At 47.2% G+C, this 15,023-nt stretch overlaps 1 protein-coding gene across 9 annotated transcripts in view; it reads left to right on the top strand.

Moving 5' to 3' along the window:
• The window catches only part of RREB1 (ras responsive element binding protein 1), a 132,089-nt gene that overhangs the window by 31,931 nt on the left and 85,135 nt on the right, over positions 1-15,023 (top strand). Inside the window, exon 1 of one of the 9 annotated variants that reach the window (XM_072729180.1) lies at positions 14,840-14,975. The exons of the other annotated variants lie outside the window; for them this stretch is intronic. The gene's annotated coding sequence lies outside the window, so the exon portion shown is untranslated. Of the gene's footprint in view, positions 1-14,839; positions 14,976-15,023 lie in introns of those variants that run through there. 9 annotated transcript variants of the gene reach the window in all.

Here is a 15,023-nt window from a genome sequence, read left to right as displayed (position 1 = left end):
TAAGAGAAGCTGTCAAAACCAAGCTCTATAGTGTGGTTTTTAGAATATTTGAATATCATCTTTTCAAATAATTATCATTCTTTTCTCCTCTTGAAGCTGGGTCCCATCCAAAAAAGATACCATTAATGTTAAAATTTTCATTTTTGTTTTCTCTCACATATGCATTCTTTGGCCTTATAATTATATAGGTGTCATATGTATGTCGTGTATATACTTATGTTGACAGTATGCCTTCTTTGCATTTTATTTAATTGTATTTTCGTTAAAAGTGTATATTTACATGTTTTTCTGCTTTGCTTTACGTATTTAACAACTGGGCCAAATTGTTACTTCTGACTGCTGTTAGGCCCTGCTCTGGCTGGCTGAGACAGATTTCTGTTAAAATAGCAAACATCCTACAGCAATGCAGTCCACAAGCCTCTGCATCCTGGAGCTTCCAAAAATGAAAGTCATTTGCTGAATATGAAGCAGCCTTCTGTAGTTGAATTTTAAAGTAGACATTTAGGTTTCGAGGAATATATTTAGTTGTTGCCTTTCGAAGAGGTTATAGAGGCCCAGGATCGAATTGGTGTTTTTGTTAGAATTGAGACCCACAAAAGTGTCTAGGGGAAAAAGCATGGTAATGTTTTGTGAGATTCATGCTTTCCTTTTCATCTCACTATCTAGAGAGGGGAGATCTGTCTCCTTGTGAAGATTAAGTCTGCCACCTGAAGAGTCCTTATGGTCAGTGGATGGAAAGGCTAAGCAGTTACAAGTTCTGGGGAAAATGAGCTTTCAAGAGCAGTTCCCTTAACTTCTAGAGCACTTTCCATTCGCTGTCCTGCAATTTTCCAGCTTGGTTTTGATCTGCACCTTTAAGCTAGGTAAACCCTCATTGGACTTTTCTCCCTGTAGTTTCTTGACTGCCTTTCTCATATGATTAATACGTATGTTGCTTCAAATGGCATTTGAACCATCACCAGGTATTTTCACCAGGTAGAAACTGCTTTTCCTGTGTCAAAACAACCAGTGTGGCTTAGTTGATGCTTCTGTTGCTAAGCAGGTAAATTTCTGGTCTGCAGGCTGTCAGATTAACCCTGTAAATGCCTAATGTCAAGCAAAAAACAAGAAGAGGAAAAAATCTTAACTAGGTGATGCTTCCTTCCTTCCTTCTTCAAGGCTTTGTTCAAGTGCATGACATCTGGGCCTCGCTCACCCCAGCTGTCCACTCACAGGTTGTCAAGGGGCCCACCTCAATATTTTGTATTTTTGAGGGGAGGAGGCGAAGTAGGAGGTGGAGAAGGCTGGAAAGTTGGGTAGTATCCAGGGGGATGACAGCCCCCAGAGGAGCTGGTCGTGAAGACGTCACACCATGTGATAAAAATATGGGCTTCAATCCAGTCAGTAGTGGCTTTAGCCTTTTTCTTTGGGACTTTTCTCTGCATGTCTGCCTTAAATTGTAGTATGGTTGTGGGGAAAAGAAGAGGGAAGAAAGGGGTTGCTGTTTGCATCCTTTTGCCAGAAAGGAGTTAACAGTACATACCGCAGAACAGGTTGGGCAAGACTGTTAAAGCCAGTGATGAAGCCTCTCCCCCTCCCTCCCTCCCTCCCTCCCTCCTTCCTTCTTTTTCTCTCTCTCTCTCTCTCTTTCCTCCCCTGTTCTCCCTTTCCTCTCCCAGGACTCTAAAACATCCTCAGATGATCCCCTATTCCCCCCAACCCCTCCCCACTTCAGTGTCTGGCTTTCCCTCTCCAGGGCAGAACATTTGATGTGATGAAAATACTTTCTGGAGATGAGGAGCTTGTGGGAGAGGCCTCAGCCATGCCAGCTGTTTCTCGAGAAATCGATGGCCCGCTTGTCTGTGCCCTTCGCCATGTAACATAGGCCCCATTCAGCAGAGACATTCTTCTGCGTGCATTTACGCCTCTGTGGGACTGCGGGGTGGGCGGCCTGTGGGGGGCGAGGGGGGCTGGGGGGGCGAGGTCGGAGTGGAGATGTGGAGGGCAGTGAGGGAGAGTCCCTGGGCTCTGAGTGCCAGGAAGTCATGAGACATTGCTCCTTGGAGCATCTGAAGTTTGCTTGGACTCGGGATGGGATAGCTTGTGGCCATAAATGCGGAGAAGCCGAGCTCTCGAAAGGCCCGTTCTGGTCTGATATAAGTTCTGCGTGGTGTTTGTATGTGAGCCCTCCGTAAACATACCATATATAGTCATGCTGCAGCTCACTATAACACGCATCGCAGGGGAACCGCTCCTAATGCACAGATCCTCGGGCACTTAGAAGCAGGCTCAGGCTATTTCTGGTGTGTCATGGCTTTTTCTTTTCTTTCTTTCTTTTTTTTTTTTTTTCTTATTTGGAGGGAGGAGGAAGGGAGCTTTCTTCCTTCTTCACACTGTTTGAAACATGTTTCTGATCCTGGTGCGTCTGGCACTCTGAAAACTAAAGAAACTGCCCTGTCATGTGAGGAGAAACTGAATTCTCTTCGTACATCTGTTTCAGGATAAAAACCTGGCTTTTCTTCGTATCTTTAACACCACACACGTTTTGTGTTTTACGGTCCCCGGTCTTCAGCTGTTTGTTTTTGGAGCATCTTTTAGCACCGCGCGCGAGGGGAGCCCATCCTCCGTAACGTGTTGCTGGGGCGGGGGGCGGGGGCAGAGGAGAAGGTGCTTTTGTGCACCCCGGTTTCCTTTCTGGATCCTCCCTGAGCTGTGCTCCTGTGTTTGTGACGCTGCTGCACGCTCCGATCGCCAGGGCAGAGCACACACTTCTCTGCAGAGCTCATGGCAGCGGCTCTCCACTTGGCAGGGTCTGTGGAGCAGAGCACAGAGGAGACGGCAATAAGGGAGAAATGCAGTGGGTCTCTTTTTTTGTTTTGCTCACCCCCCCCCCCCCCCCCTTGGCATACCTAGGATACAGCCCTTCAGCTTGTCGAAGTGAGCAGTGGGAGGCATTTGTGGTTCAGATAAAGAGACCTCTTCCTTTTCCTCTTATTCTCTTGTCCTTCCTTCCAAAGGCTATTGCTTTTCTTCCCGGGCCACATGTATAGATAGCCCTGGAAAGAATGGTGTTTTGCAATGCTGGAAATATTTGGGTCTCATGTGGAAAGAGACAAGATGGGCACTTTCTTTGCCTTGTTTTCTGTCATTGGCCTCATCACAGTGAATTATATCTGCCCGTGTGACAGTTAATTGTACCATCCTTCCCGTTTCTTAAGCTGATAAGCCCCTTTCTGTCTGTCTCCATCAAGCCTCTTTGTTTGAGAAGTTCCTAATGCAGTAGAGGAACAAAGTGACAGTTTTCTTATTTACTGAAGTCTCTAAAGCACATTCATTATGCTCTTTATCAAATCTTTTTTTAGAACTTTATTCCTTCAACTTACATAATTGAATTGTTCCAAGTAGGACAAGTGACTGATAAATTAAAACTTCCTTAAAAAAATATCAGTGAGTCCAGAAAAATTTTTTTAAATTTTTTTAAGGCTATGTGTATTTATTTCAAACTATTAACTGTGCTTGGTAGATTGTGTTCAGAGTAAGACACAGGTTTTGCCAGAGTACCAGTTGGCCATAGGGAAACAGCACTTGATTAGCTAGCTAGTATTCAGTTGACTTAAAAGTAATGTATCCCTTATGTGGAGGTCACTTATTTGATTTTTTTTTTTTTTAAATTCATGAGAGACACAGAGAGAGGCAGAGACATTGGCAGGTGGAGAAGCAGGCTCCCTGGGGGGGGAGCCTGATGCGGGACTCGATTCCAGGACCCTGGGTTCACAACCTGAACCAAAGGCAGATGCTCATCCACTAAGCCACCCAGACGTCCCTTATTTGACATTAAGTCCAAAATATTCAGTAATATATCCCTTATGTGGAGGTCACTTATTTGAATTTTTTTTTTTTTTTTTTTTTTTTAATTCATGAGAGACACAGAGAGAGGCAGAGACATTGGCAGATGGAGAAGCAGGCTCCCTGGGGGGAACCCGATGCGGGACTCGATCCTAGCACCCTGGGTTCACAACCTGAACCAAAGGCAGATGCTTATCCACTAAGCCATCCAGGCGTCCCTTATTTGACATTAAGTCCAAAATACTCAGCTTATGAGTGAGGGAGAACAAGCAGGGTGTGTGTGTTTGGGGAGGGAGGATGCTATGCAAAATGAAACTTTCAAAGCCATGCGGGTGTAGGAAGGCTTGGTACTAACACTCCTACCCTTGAATCATGATGATCCTCTAGGCCTGCACCATAGCATCATTTATTCCTAATGTAAATATGGCCCAGAACACCCTGTCTCCCATTTTCTCCCATTTTCAAGTCAAGAACAAATTAGAGGCCAGAGTTGGTGCTTGGGTGTGTGTGTGGGGGAAGCCATTGGAAGGAAGGATGTATTGCTAGCACCAGGAAAGAAGAATACCAGCAAAGGGGCAGAAGAAGTCCAACAGCATGGCTGGGTCACGCTGGGCTTCGTAAACAGAGGAGAGTCCTCTCTGTTGCTTCTTACGACGACGCGTACATCCACAATGATCTCAATAAAAATTTCAGTTGAAGGAGAGCATGGCTGACTGAGGCCGTGTGGTAGAAGCAGAATTGAAATAGGAGGGATGTTACACTAGTTTCCGAAGGCACCTTGTGTAATGGTTGTTCACTGTAATGATCCTGAGTCATCGTCCAGAAGAGTTAGATTAATCATGCGTTGATTCACCATGCTCTGCTTAAGGAGATGGGGAAGTTTGAAAGATACTTCAGAGTGATTTACACCAGGAGTTTTATATGGAAAATTAATTTCTGAATACTACCCCCCCACAACCCCCCGTAGCGATGCGCAGCTGCTTTATGAGTTAACATGAAGTGTTAGAATTAATCTTCTAGTATATTCATGGATATACTAAAATAGTATTTATTTTGCCCGAATGTGGGAAGGGGGAGAGATACATTAACAGAATCAGATGATGTCCAAGTACTGTGACTACGTTGTTCATCTGTATTCCTAATGTGAGTGGTTGTTCTTTTGTATTTTTAGCTGGAATAATAGAGAAAATGTCCTGGATATTTTTTTTTTTAAGATTTTGTTTATTTATTCATTCATTAGAGACACACACACACTCAGAGAGGCAGGGACACAGGCAGAAGGAGAATCAGGCTCCATTCAGGAGCCCGATGTGGGACCCGATCCCAAGTCTCCAGGACCACACCCCGGGCCAAAGGCAGGCGCTAAACTGCTGAGCCACCCCTAGGTCCTGGATTTTTAAAAGACCCTCTATCTGGTGGGTACCTGAGCTGTCCTAAGTGCCTGGGGGGACACCTACATAGTCTCTTTAAAAAGGAGCTCCAATCACTTTTTTGTCCATTTTTATGAGTTTGCCTTTGTTTTATTCATTAGTCTTCCACAGGTCATGTCTGTGCTCAGAATTGATCATGTCACTTGGAGTAGCGTCTGCATGACTTTTTTGGCCAGGAGCAGCAGTCTCCTAATTTGAAAAACTAAATGCTCACTTGCCAGCGATTATTTCATCTTTTAGATTATTTGTTGATTTCCTTCCTCTCCACAGCTCCATTTTGCAGATGGAGACTACCGTGGCACCCCATGGTGGTAGACCAAAAAATCTCTCCTGGCATTGGCATTGTTAAGAAAGAATTTGGGGGACATTTTCATGGAAATCCCAGAATTGAAAGCCCCCCCCCCACCCCCGCAGCTAATACCTAGTAATGGTTCTCAAGCATTTTGATTTTTATCTGCATGTGGCATGTTGCCAGGGTCTCAATTTTAATAATCACACTCCTAAGTACATTTAAATTAGCTTCTAATAGTAGTATATCTGTTTTAGTCTTGTGCATTTAGATGTGCTGTAATGCAGTTAACCTGACTGAGGTTGGTATAAACTTCTCTGCTTCTGAATCCGGTCAGTTTCATGATTTTTTAATTTTGCTAAGAGAAATTATTACCTTTGAAAATGTAATTAGTTTTGTAATTTGGTCTTCAGAGTGTCCCTGGAAACTCTGCCTCTTGATTGCCGTGCTGAAGGTGGAAAATATTCTCTTCTGGGTAGACGTTTGTGACTCCTGTCAGGGAAGGGAAATAAATGTACACGAACTGAGAATAATAAGAATGAGTTCTCTGGATGTCAGGCTCTGACAGCAGATGGAAAAGTAATAAAAACCGTTACTTCCTAGGAAGCAAGGAGCAGGTCTTGGTGCTGACTTTTTGGGGTGGGGAACAGCTCAGGACCGCTGTGGGGCACAGGGTAGAAGGGCTTGCCTCTTCTTCTGTGTGATAGAACCTGTGAAGCCACCCAGACATACCTTGCGAGGCTTACTTGGAGATGATGGGCTCACAGCATCCCCCGAGTGGGCGGGCCTCAAGGACAACTGTTGAGAGATTGGGATGATGGAGCTGGAGGTGCTGGGGAGGGAAACACCCAGGCATAGATTGGAACAGCTGCTGGCTGCCTGGAGATCAGCCTCCATGAATCGCAGGCTCACAGAACTCTTCTGTGGGGCTGGAGGCTGACCGTGAAGAAGGAAGGGGACAGTTGTCACTTAATAAGTATCGTGATGCCTCCAGAGCACTTTAATGGCATAACAGAAATTGGGGCACTTACTAGCATCTCAGTCCATAACCTTCATTGTTTGTCTTAAAGCTCCCCCCCCCCCATAATCCTAATCTTTTATTGAAAGTAAACACTGGGGGTCTGCTTTAAAAGCTGACTAAAATGGCTTTTATTGGCCATCGAGTTATTTATAAGGCTTGGGTGGGGGGTGGTTGGGGAGACCCAAAGAGAAGAATTTGATCAATTGATTTAAGGTTGTTGGGGAATTGAAATGTTACTTGATTGCTGGTCTTATCTAGGATTTTGAGATTTCAAGGAAAAGTGGACAATGCCTGCTTTTATCCGAGGGATTTGAGCAGTCATATGATCAGCAAACCAGCACCCCCAGCCCCCACCCTGGGAGCAGCAAGCAGCAGTCTCCCAGCCCACGAGAGGGACCTGCAGGGCACGCGGGATGTGCTGGTTGGGGAGTCGTCTAGCCAAGAGTGGTTCGGGTCATGGCCTGGGTGTATGTAAAAGTTGCACACGGCATTTTATAGCCTAAGATTTCTTGGGGTGCCAGCTGGAGAGGCAGCCACAGTGAGAGCAGAGGGAGGCAGCTCTGCTGCTGAGCCCACTGTGGTTCCCTGCATTCAGGGGAAGGTGGCCCCCAGCCTGGGGCAGCAGGATTGGGAGGACCGTCTTGTTAAGCAAATAAATTCCTCACGCGGGGACAACGTGTAGAAGTCTGCAACCACAAACCTCTCTGGGCAGAAGTAAATGGAAAGGGCCTTTTGGCTATATGAAGCATAGTGTTTATGAACCCTAGGAGAAATAAACTGAGCGAGTTAGACTACAAAAGTCCCATGCGATCGCTTTTATATGGTTTTCATTTTCTAAATGTGGATATTCTATTCTGTTTCTCTTATAGATGCACACACAGTAACTCTGATTTGAGGACATAGTGGCAGCATCATAAAATCAGTTCTAGGGCGTTTCCTGGGGTCTTCCGGGACAGTACTAGCAAGATGGGATGCTGACTTCCTTTAGTTCTGTGATGATCATTAATAAATCCACCTGTTATCCAACGACACATTATTCCTATTCTCTCCAGTGTCTTGAGAGAGTGTCCTCCAGTGTTGGCTCCTTAATGAAAAGTGAAGAAGTAACCCTGTTTTGGGGGGTATATATGAGACTGTTGGTTTTTCTAATGTCTTAAACGTAATATGTCATATGATTTTTTTTTTCTAGAGAGATGTCTAAGTTTTCAGGTTATTTTAAAATGACTTTTTCAGATCTCCTCAAAGAATGGAAAGAGAAAAAGAAATCCATTCACCAAAAAAAAAAAAAAAAAAAAGAGTTTGCTGAATAGCTTTGAATGTTGGGGCGTTTTTATTATTTTCGATTCTGATTTTACAGTAGCCCAGTTATGTGACCAAATAAATTACATGAGTGTTTACCTCCTTTTTTTTTTTTCCTCTCCATTTTGGCCACATGGAAGTACCTAAAGAGATGGAATGTGCCACACCCCGAGAATGAGGCACTCTAGGGGCCTCAGAACTTGAGAAGCCAAAAGTAGCAGGATCTGTTCATCTCCAGCTTAGCCTGTGCTAAGTGGGGAGCAGAGAGCCACTGAGCTCCTTCGGGATGAGTTTTAAAATGTGTGTGTGCATATACCCAGAGGGGTTGCTCTCCTCTCTGTAGAAAGAGCGAGGGAGGATTCTAACCAGAAGTCCCCCCACCTTTGAACTTGTCCTCACAGAGGACCCTCGAGAGAGGTGCTGTTTTGCTCTTTGTACCAGCAAGGGCTTATGTGATTCTATTACATATTTTTAAATTCTCTTTCCCCAATTTTTTTTTTAAGTTCATGTATTTCTTAAATGTTTTAGCTCTTGTAGTCGAGCTGCGTGTGACGCTTCTTTTTGGCTGTGTGTCTGGCATCTTTAGTAGGAGATGATAATTTTTATGACGTTTGATTCCGCATTTCCCAGAAGGTAGTATATTGTGGGCAGCTCATTACTCATTACCTGCCTGTTAAATTGCACGTTTTCCTAGGTTGACTAGAAATTGCATCTTTTTTTTCTTTCTTTCTTTTTTTTTTTTTTTTTTAAGAGTTGTTTTGTGGTTAAATGGTGATGCTTTTACCTTAAAGAGATCACCTTCTTCCATTTGGGTGAAATACATTATCAGTTCACACATGATTTAATAAATAAAATTGAAACCCTTTCCTCTTGGCCTGCCTTTTAGAATCAAGGGATTCCAGGAGTGTAAGTGTGCACATACTTGTTTCATGGGGCTCTTGATCTGAATCCTTCAGTGTATTTACTGTTCACATTTTCAGGACTTCTTAGCGTAGTTAGCTTTCTAAATTGTTGGCAACTGTTACATAATCATGTTGCAATGAAGAATTTTTAAATTTGGTGAGAAAGAGATCCCAAATGGGAGGTTAAAAAAAAAAAAACATAAAACAAAACCTCCTCTATTTTAATGAATTGAAATGAATGAAAATAGGGTAGAAACCCCGGTGAACCGATTTTATTATAAAATACTTCACATCTGTGTTTGATAGGTTGTACTTAATAAGACTGGTGTGGAGGTTCTTTTCATAATGACTTGTCTCGGGTTAGGCTCTGCTGCGCTCAAGTATGAAACTTTAAAATCTCAGTGGCTCAACCCATGAAACGTCACTTCTCGTTCCTGGGAGATTGGTGCAGGTGTAGCAGCTCCCTAGCGTGGCTCCCTTCCAGGGCGTGGTGCAGGGATCCAGGCCGCGCTCATCTTTTAGCTGCCCTGCCGTCACACATACTTCCCGGCGGCCGGAGGGAGGAAAGAACTAGAGGGTCTCCCAGCAGTGTTAAAAAGCTTCAGCCTGGATGTGACGCAGGGCATGTTGGCTCACAGGCCATTGGCCAGAACCTGTGGTGTGGCCTGCCACATGCCCCGCAGAGAAGTTGGGGTGCTAGGCGACATGGAAGAGCACATGGCTGTTCTCTGAGCAGGACACTTCTTCGCCATGGGCGTGTTAGCCACTCTCTCTTATTCGATCTCCTTAAAGCTTACTGTGCACAGAAATAAACTATGTAAGGCTTAGGCCTGAGATGTGGAATATAAGGACTTAACTGTGCCACCCGAGCAGTGGCTCTCCCAGGTGTGGTCCCCCGGCCCGCAGCATCAGCACCGCCTGGGAACTCGCTAGAAATGCAGGTTCTGGGGCCCCACTCCGGACCTTGTGGATCAGACCCCAGCTACAGGAAGCTCTGTAGGTTCAAGCTCAAGTTTGAGGACCATTCCCTGGATGAACGGAATGTCTTTGGCACCTGTTAAACTGATAATTAGTGAATCAGCCCTGAAGTGCCGACATGCCCTTGCTAGTGTGTTTGTGCAGGAAACGTATGCTCAGGGGTGTGCACGTGTATGACAACAGCAAGCCCTTGGAGAGTCTGCAGTAGATGCCCCCGACTGCAGTAAAGCACTTCAGAGGTCGGACGTGCCTCTCGACAACCATCAGAGGAGGAGACTGAGGCAGAGGGAGGCTCCGTAACCGGCTCCGGGCAGTGTCACAAGGTCAGGCCACCTACCACGGCTGGCAAGCGGAAGAGGCGGGATTTGAACCCAGGAAATGTGGCTGGCGAGCCCACTCCTTAACTGCCGCGCAGTTCTGCTGGCTGGTCCCTGGGTGGTAACCCCCCGGGCCCTGCGGCCGCCCTTCTCTTTTTCTTGGAGACAGTCTGTCAGGCCCAGCAGGAAGTGTGGCATGTCGGTGGCAGTTCCCAAGTGTGAAGCCCCCTCGCCGGCAGCTTCGGTCGTTGGTGGTTGACGTGTGCGGCGGGGGCCGGTTGCTGGGGATGCATGGCTGGGTAGCAGGTGCCCAGCCAGTTAAAACTGAACAGTGACGGAACGGGGCTCGGGGGGCCAGGACCCAGTGGTGGCAAGCCTTCTCCGAGTGAGGCGGCCCGGTCACTCCACCAGAAGGTCTTCTGCAGCTAACCCGTGTGCAGGCTTGGGCCACAGGAGAGATTCTTCTCCAGTCCCTTGGCATTGTCATCCTCTGCCCTCTGAGATGCTCCTCTGAGGCCTCACTCTGGGAAGTGGTCTGAAGAGCTTTCCGTTAAGCTCCTGTGACCAGGACCTGAGTTTCCAGCAAGAAAACATGTTGTTCCTTCCCAAGAAAATTGATGAAAGGGTTCTCCTCCTTCCACTTGGGGAAACTGAGGAAGGTGGTAGCCGCATCTGACCTTTCGAAGCTTGAACTGATGATGGAAAAGGATTTTCCAAATGTCATTGAGAACTGTTTTCCTAGCGGTTCTGTGCCCTTGCATCCTTTAAAGGTTGTTAATGATTAACTGCATTTTCCTCTTCCAGGTGGGTCTGTTATTTGTCTGGTTGAGGTGTACTCTGCTGGCCCCTGCACTTCTTGCCTCCTTTGTCTCCCCTGCTCGGCAGGCTGGAACCGAGCCGGCTCCTTGGCAGCCCTGCCCAGGCCGGTACCAGCTTTGAGTCTAGGTAGAGCATAAAGATAGCATCACCCCTTTCGGTTTTCATGTTGGCCGGGAACAGCTGCGACGCTTTGTATAGCTCTGAACATAGCATTTCATTCCAGAATTGCTGAAATTTTTAGTTTTCTGCAAGCCGGGGCTTAACCACGGGGTTTTTCACATTCAGACTTAAGAGTCTAGAATTTTCCTTTGAGAAACAGTTGCGTATCTAGGAGTTTGGTAATGTTCAGAGAACCGAGATGGGGGCGGGGTGCTGTTTTGCATACTTTGTTTTAAAGATCCCGTTCCTTCCCTCCCCCTCTCTCTCTCTCACTCTCTCACTCTCTCACTTTAGATGGTTTAATTTTCTTAGGTACTCTACCAGAGGTGTAGATAATTGAAGTAAATCTGGAGTCAGATCTAAACAAAAGAAGAAAGAACTGCCCTGAAAAGAGCAACTGAACTCACGCTAATTGAATCACAGGGCCCCGTGCGCAGATTTGCCCAGACCAGCTTACCCTGGGACAAGGATGGGGGACCCCTATGCTGGTGGAGGGATGAGTGCCCCGTAATCACCTCCTGCGAGTCCCGTGAGGGTCTCCTGGCTGCATTCTGGGCTGAGCGGCACATCTGGATTGGAAGTTCAGCCTGGGGGGCGGGGGGAGTCACGAACCCTGTTTGGGATTGGGCGTTTGGAGATGTTTTCTCTCCCCTCGGAGACCTGGTGGTACCCTTGGCGTTTGTAGGTAAAAATCCACTTGTCTAACCGTTCAGTGGCACAGCCACATGCGCGAATCGGGCACCTGTCGGAAGACACTTGGCAGGCTGGCCTCAAATGGCTGGAATAAAAGATGCCACTGTTCGAAATAGCACGGTTTTCCTTCCTTCTCTTTAGCCAGTGGTCCAGAGTGGGAAACAGGATGCCAGTCTCCCCCTTGCATAGGGGGCCGGGGTTCTAGGGAGCAGCCTTGCTGCTCCTTGGAGCCCATTCTTGTTCCAGAGCGCCTTGAGATCATGATCACATGCTTGTAAATACCTAAGCTAGCTGAGAGCCACCCTCCCCCCCCACCAGTCCCTGTCCCTGTTCAGCGTCATTGTCCCCCGGCTGTCCCTGGGGGTGGGGGGTGCAGAGGCTGGCCTGGCTGCTGGGGAGGCCTTTATTTATCTGTCATTGTGCTCCCTCCCACCAGCTCCCTGGGGCCCTTTGCTCCTAAAACCATCAATTCCCCTTTTTTCTTCCTCCTCCTCACAGCATATGACCCCCTGCCTGTTTGCTTGAGATTACTAATCAGTAAAAATATTTGAGTGCCTACTGTGTGCTCAAGATGAAGCTCATCCAACTGTGAGTTTCCTTGCACTCCCTTCCCCCCCAATGGTTTTGCTCGTGCTCTCTGATCTTTCTAGGCTCTGAAGGGTTCAGCGCCGTCACTGCTGCTTTTCACATTTATTTGGACACCACACCCTGCTCCTTCCTGGGGACCTTGTTCGTGCCAGCCCTCTTTGTCTACACACGTAATCCGGGTGTTCACGTTCCACGTGGGACCCTCTCTGCCTCGCGGCTCCCCTGGCACAGGCCTCGCCTCTCCGTGCGGGGCGGATCCCGTGTGCAAGCTCTCACCTCTGTGCTAAATCCCCTAGCACCCAGACCTGCCCTTCGGATCCTGGTCATTTCTTCACTTTCCAGGGGTCTCAAAAAGCCCTTGGCCCCATCGCCTTCACCCTGGAAACCTTCTTCCAGTCACCAGGGTAGGGTGGGCGGCAGGAAACGTGGCCCGTGGCGAGACGTACCCCCCAGCCCCCTGCTCCTCCATTGTATATCCAGCCTGCCTCTGTGTTTCCTTTGTTCCCATTTCCAGTCGGGCCTCCCTCCCCTGCAGTCCCATTCCATGTTCGAACAGGTTCTCTGAAAACTGACATCATCTTCTCTGCCTACACGGGCCCCGCAGCCCCTGCCCCCCGCACTGCACCCCCACGCGCCCTCTGACCGCAGGGCCTGGCTCCGGGGCTTCTCGGGGTTCCTTCTGCATGTGGGGGCTCCTTGCAGGGTCTCTCCTACCCCTCACACCCCTCTGCTCACGCATGCCAGCGTTTCCCCCCCTGGAATTAAAGTTAGTACAGCATAGACAACGCTTAGTTCTCTTACCTTCTCATAGTGGCTGCTTTTTTCCTCTCACCTAGGTGGTAAGCTTCTAGAACAACCCCCCACCCGCCCACACACACCCCAGGTCTGCTGGTAGAACCATAGTCACCAATTGAGGTGACCCACAAATACATTTTTATCATCACGCAGCATTTGGGGGCCTCGGGTGGAGTGTGGTTTCCCTCCAGATGGGTTGAAGGGTGATGGCAGTGCCCATTGGTTCATTTTGTTGTTGTTGTTCAGACAAATTTGTTTCGTTTCGTTGTTAACCTCCGATGGTTTGAAGACCAGGAGCAAACTTGGTTAGTTTTTACCTTCAGGGGCTACAGGAGGAAACAAGGAGCAGGCCAGCTCCCTCGCCCCAGACCATTTGTCAGTCACTTTTCCCACTCCCCTGCTTGTGACTCTTGAATTTTATAGTTGATATAATCCTTGCGTTTATAGCCACTTTATTTTATGTATGCATTGCAATTTAAGTACGGACTATTTGGTGCATAGAGGGGACTCGGTTTTAATTCTTGGCTTCTATTTAAAAGGCTCACTAATGCCATTACCTTTTGTTAATTGCAAGACAAACATCCTCCCCGAGACCACCCTCTATTCTGGGACCCCTTTGAGCGTCCCAGGAATTGCTAGTGTTTGGGCCACATTTACACCTCTCCATGGATCTTACAGAAAACCTCCCCCGTGCCTTTGATGGCGTTGAGGGGTGGTAATGTGCACTCAGAAAGTTTTAACATAATAGCATCAGGGAACTAGCTTGATTCCAGCAGCTATTCCTGGAGTAACTGTGGGGGTGGGGAGGGGGGTTGCAGAACAAAACCATGTTAATGCAGCGAGAGAAATGGGAATCACGGGGATCCCTGGGTGGCGCAGCGGTTTGGCGCCTGCCTTTGGCCCAAGGCGCTATCCTGGAGACCCGGGATCGAATCCCACGTCCCCGGTGCATGGAGCCTGCTTCTCCCTCTGCCTGTGTCTGATCTCTCTCTCTCTCTGTGTGACTATCATAAATAAAAAAATTAAAAAAAAAAAATGGGAATCACCACGATTGCTCCCCACCCCCTTTCTGTAGAATGAATTCTCTTCTAAAATTGTTAACTGTTGGGGGATCCCTGGGGGATCCCTGGGTGGCTCAGCAGTTTAGTACCTGCCTGGCCCTGATCCTGGAGACCCGGGGTCGAGTCCCACATCGGGCTCCCTGCACCGGGCCTGCTTCTCCCTCTGCCTAGTGTCTCTGCCTCTCTCTCTCTCTGTCTCTCATGAATAAATAAATCTTTAAAAAAATTAACTATTTGTAGTAGGCATTGGGAGATCACTTGCAGAATTGATTTCACTGACTCTTATTAAGACACTACCATGTATTACATGAATGATCTCATCTTCACCAGATAAAGGAACATTTGAAAATCTGATCAAATTTATGGACTCGTCCCCACGAAATGAATACCCTTGTAGGGCATGTGATGTGATGAGCTCTGGGTGTCATATGCAACTGATGAATTACTGAAGTGCCTGCTGTGTGCCAGGCCCTGGGCTATGACTAAAGATATATAAATTTAGGGGAGGGAGGCAGGGGAACACTTTCATACCTTAAGAAGGAATGCTGTCTATTTTCTTTTTTTGTTTATTAAAAAAATTCTTTTTAAACTATAAAAATCAAGTTTACAGTGATCCTAAAGTATACCTTTATTTTATTTAGATTTTATTTATTTATTTGACAGCGTGCACAAGCAGGGCGGAGCGGCAGGCAGAGGCAGAGCGAGACGCGGGAGAGCAGGGAGCCTGATGCAGGACTCGATCCCAGGACCCTGGGATCGTGACCTGAACCGAAGGCAGACGCTTGACTGAGCCACCCAGGTGCCCAAATTATACCTTTATTTTTAAAAAATCACCATTTTCCCATAT

This window comes from Vulpes vulpes, chromosome 12, assembly GCF_048418805.1.
Source record: "Vulpes vulpes isolate BD-2025 chromosome 12, VulVul3, whole genome shotgun sequence".
NCBI classification, from domain to species: Eukaryota; Metazoa; Chordata; class Mammalia; order Carnivora; family Canidae; genus Vulpes; species Vulpes vulpes.
The sequence above is the reverse complement of the archived record's forward strand: the minus strand, read 5'-3'. Positions and strand labels throughout refer to the sequence as shown.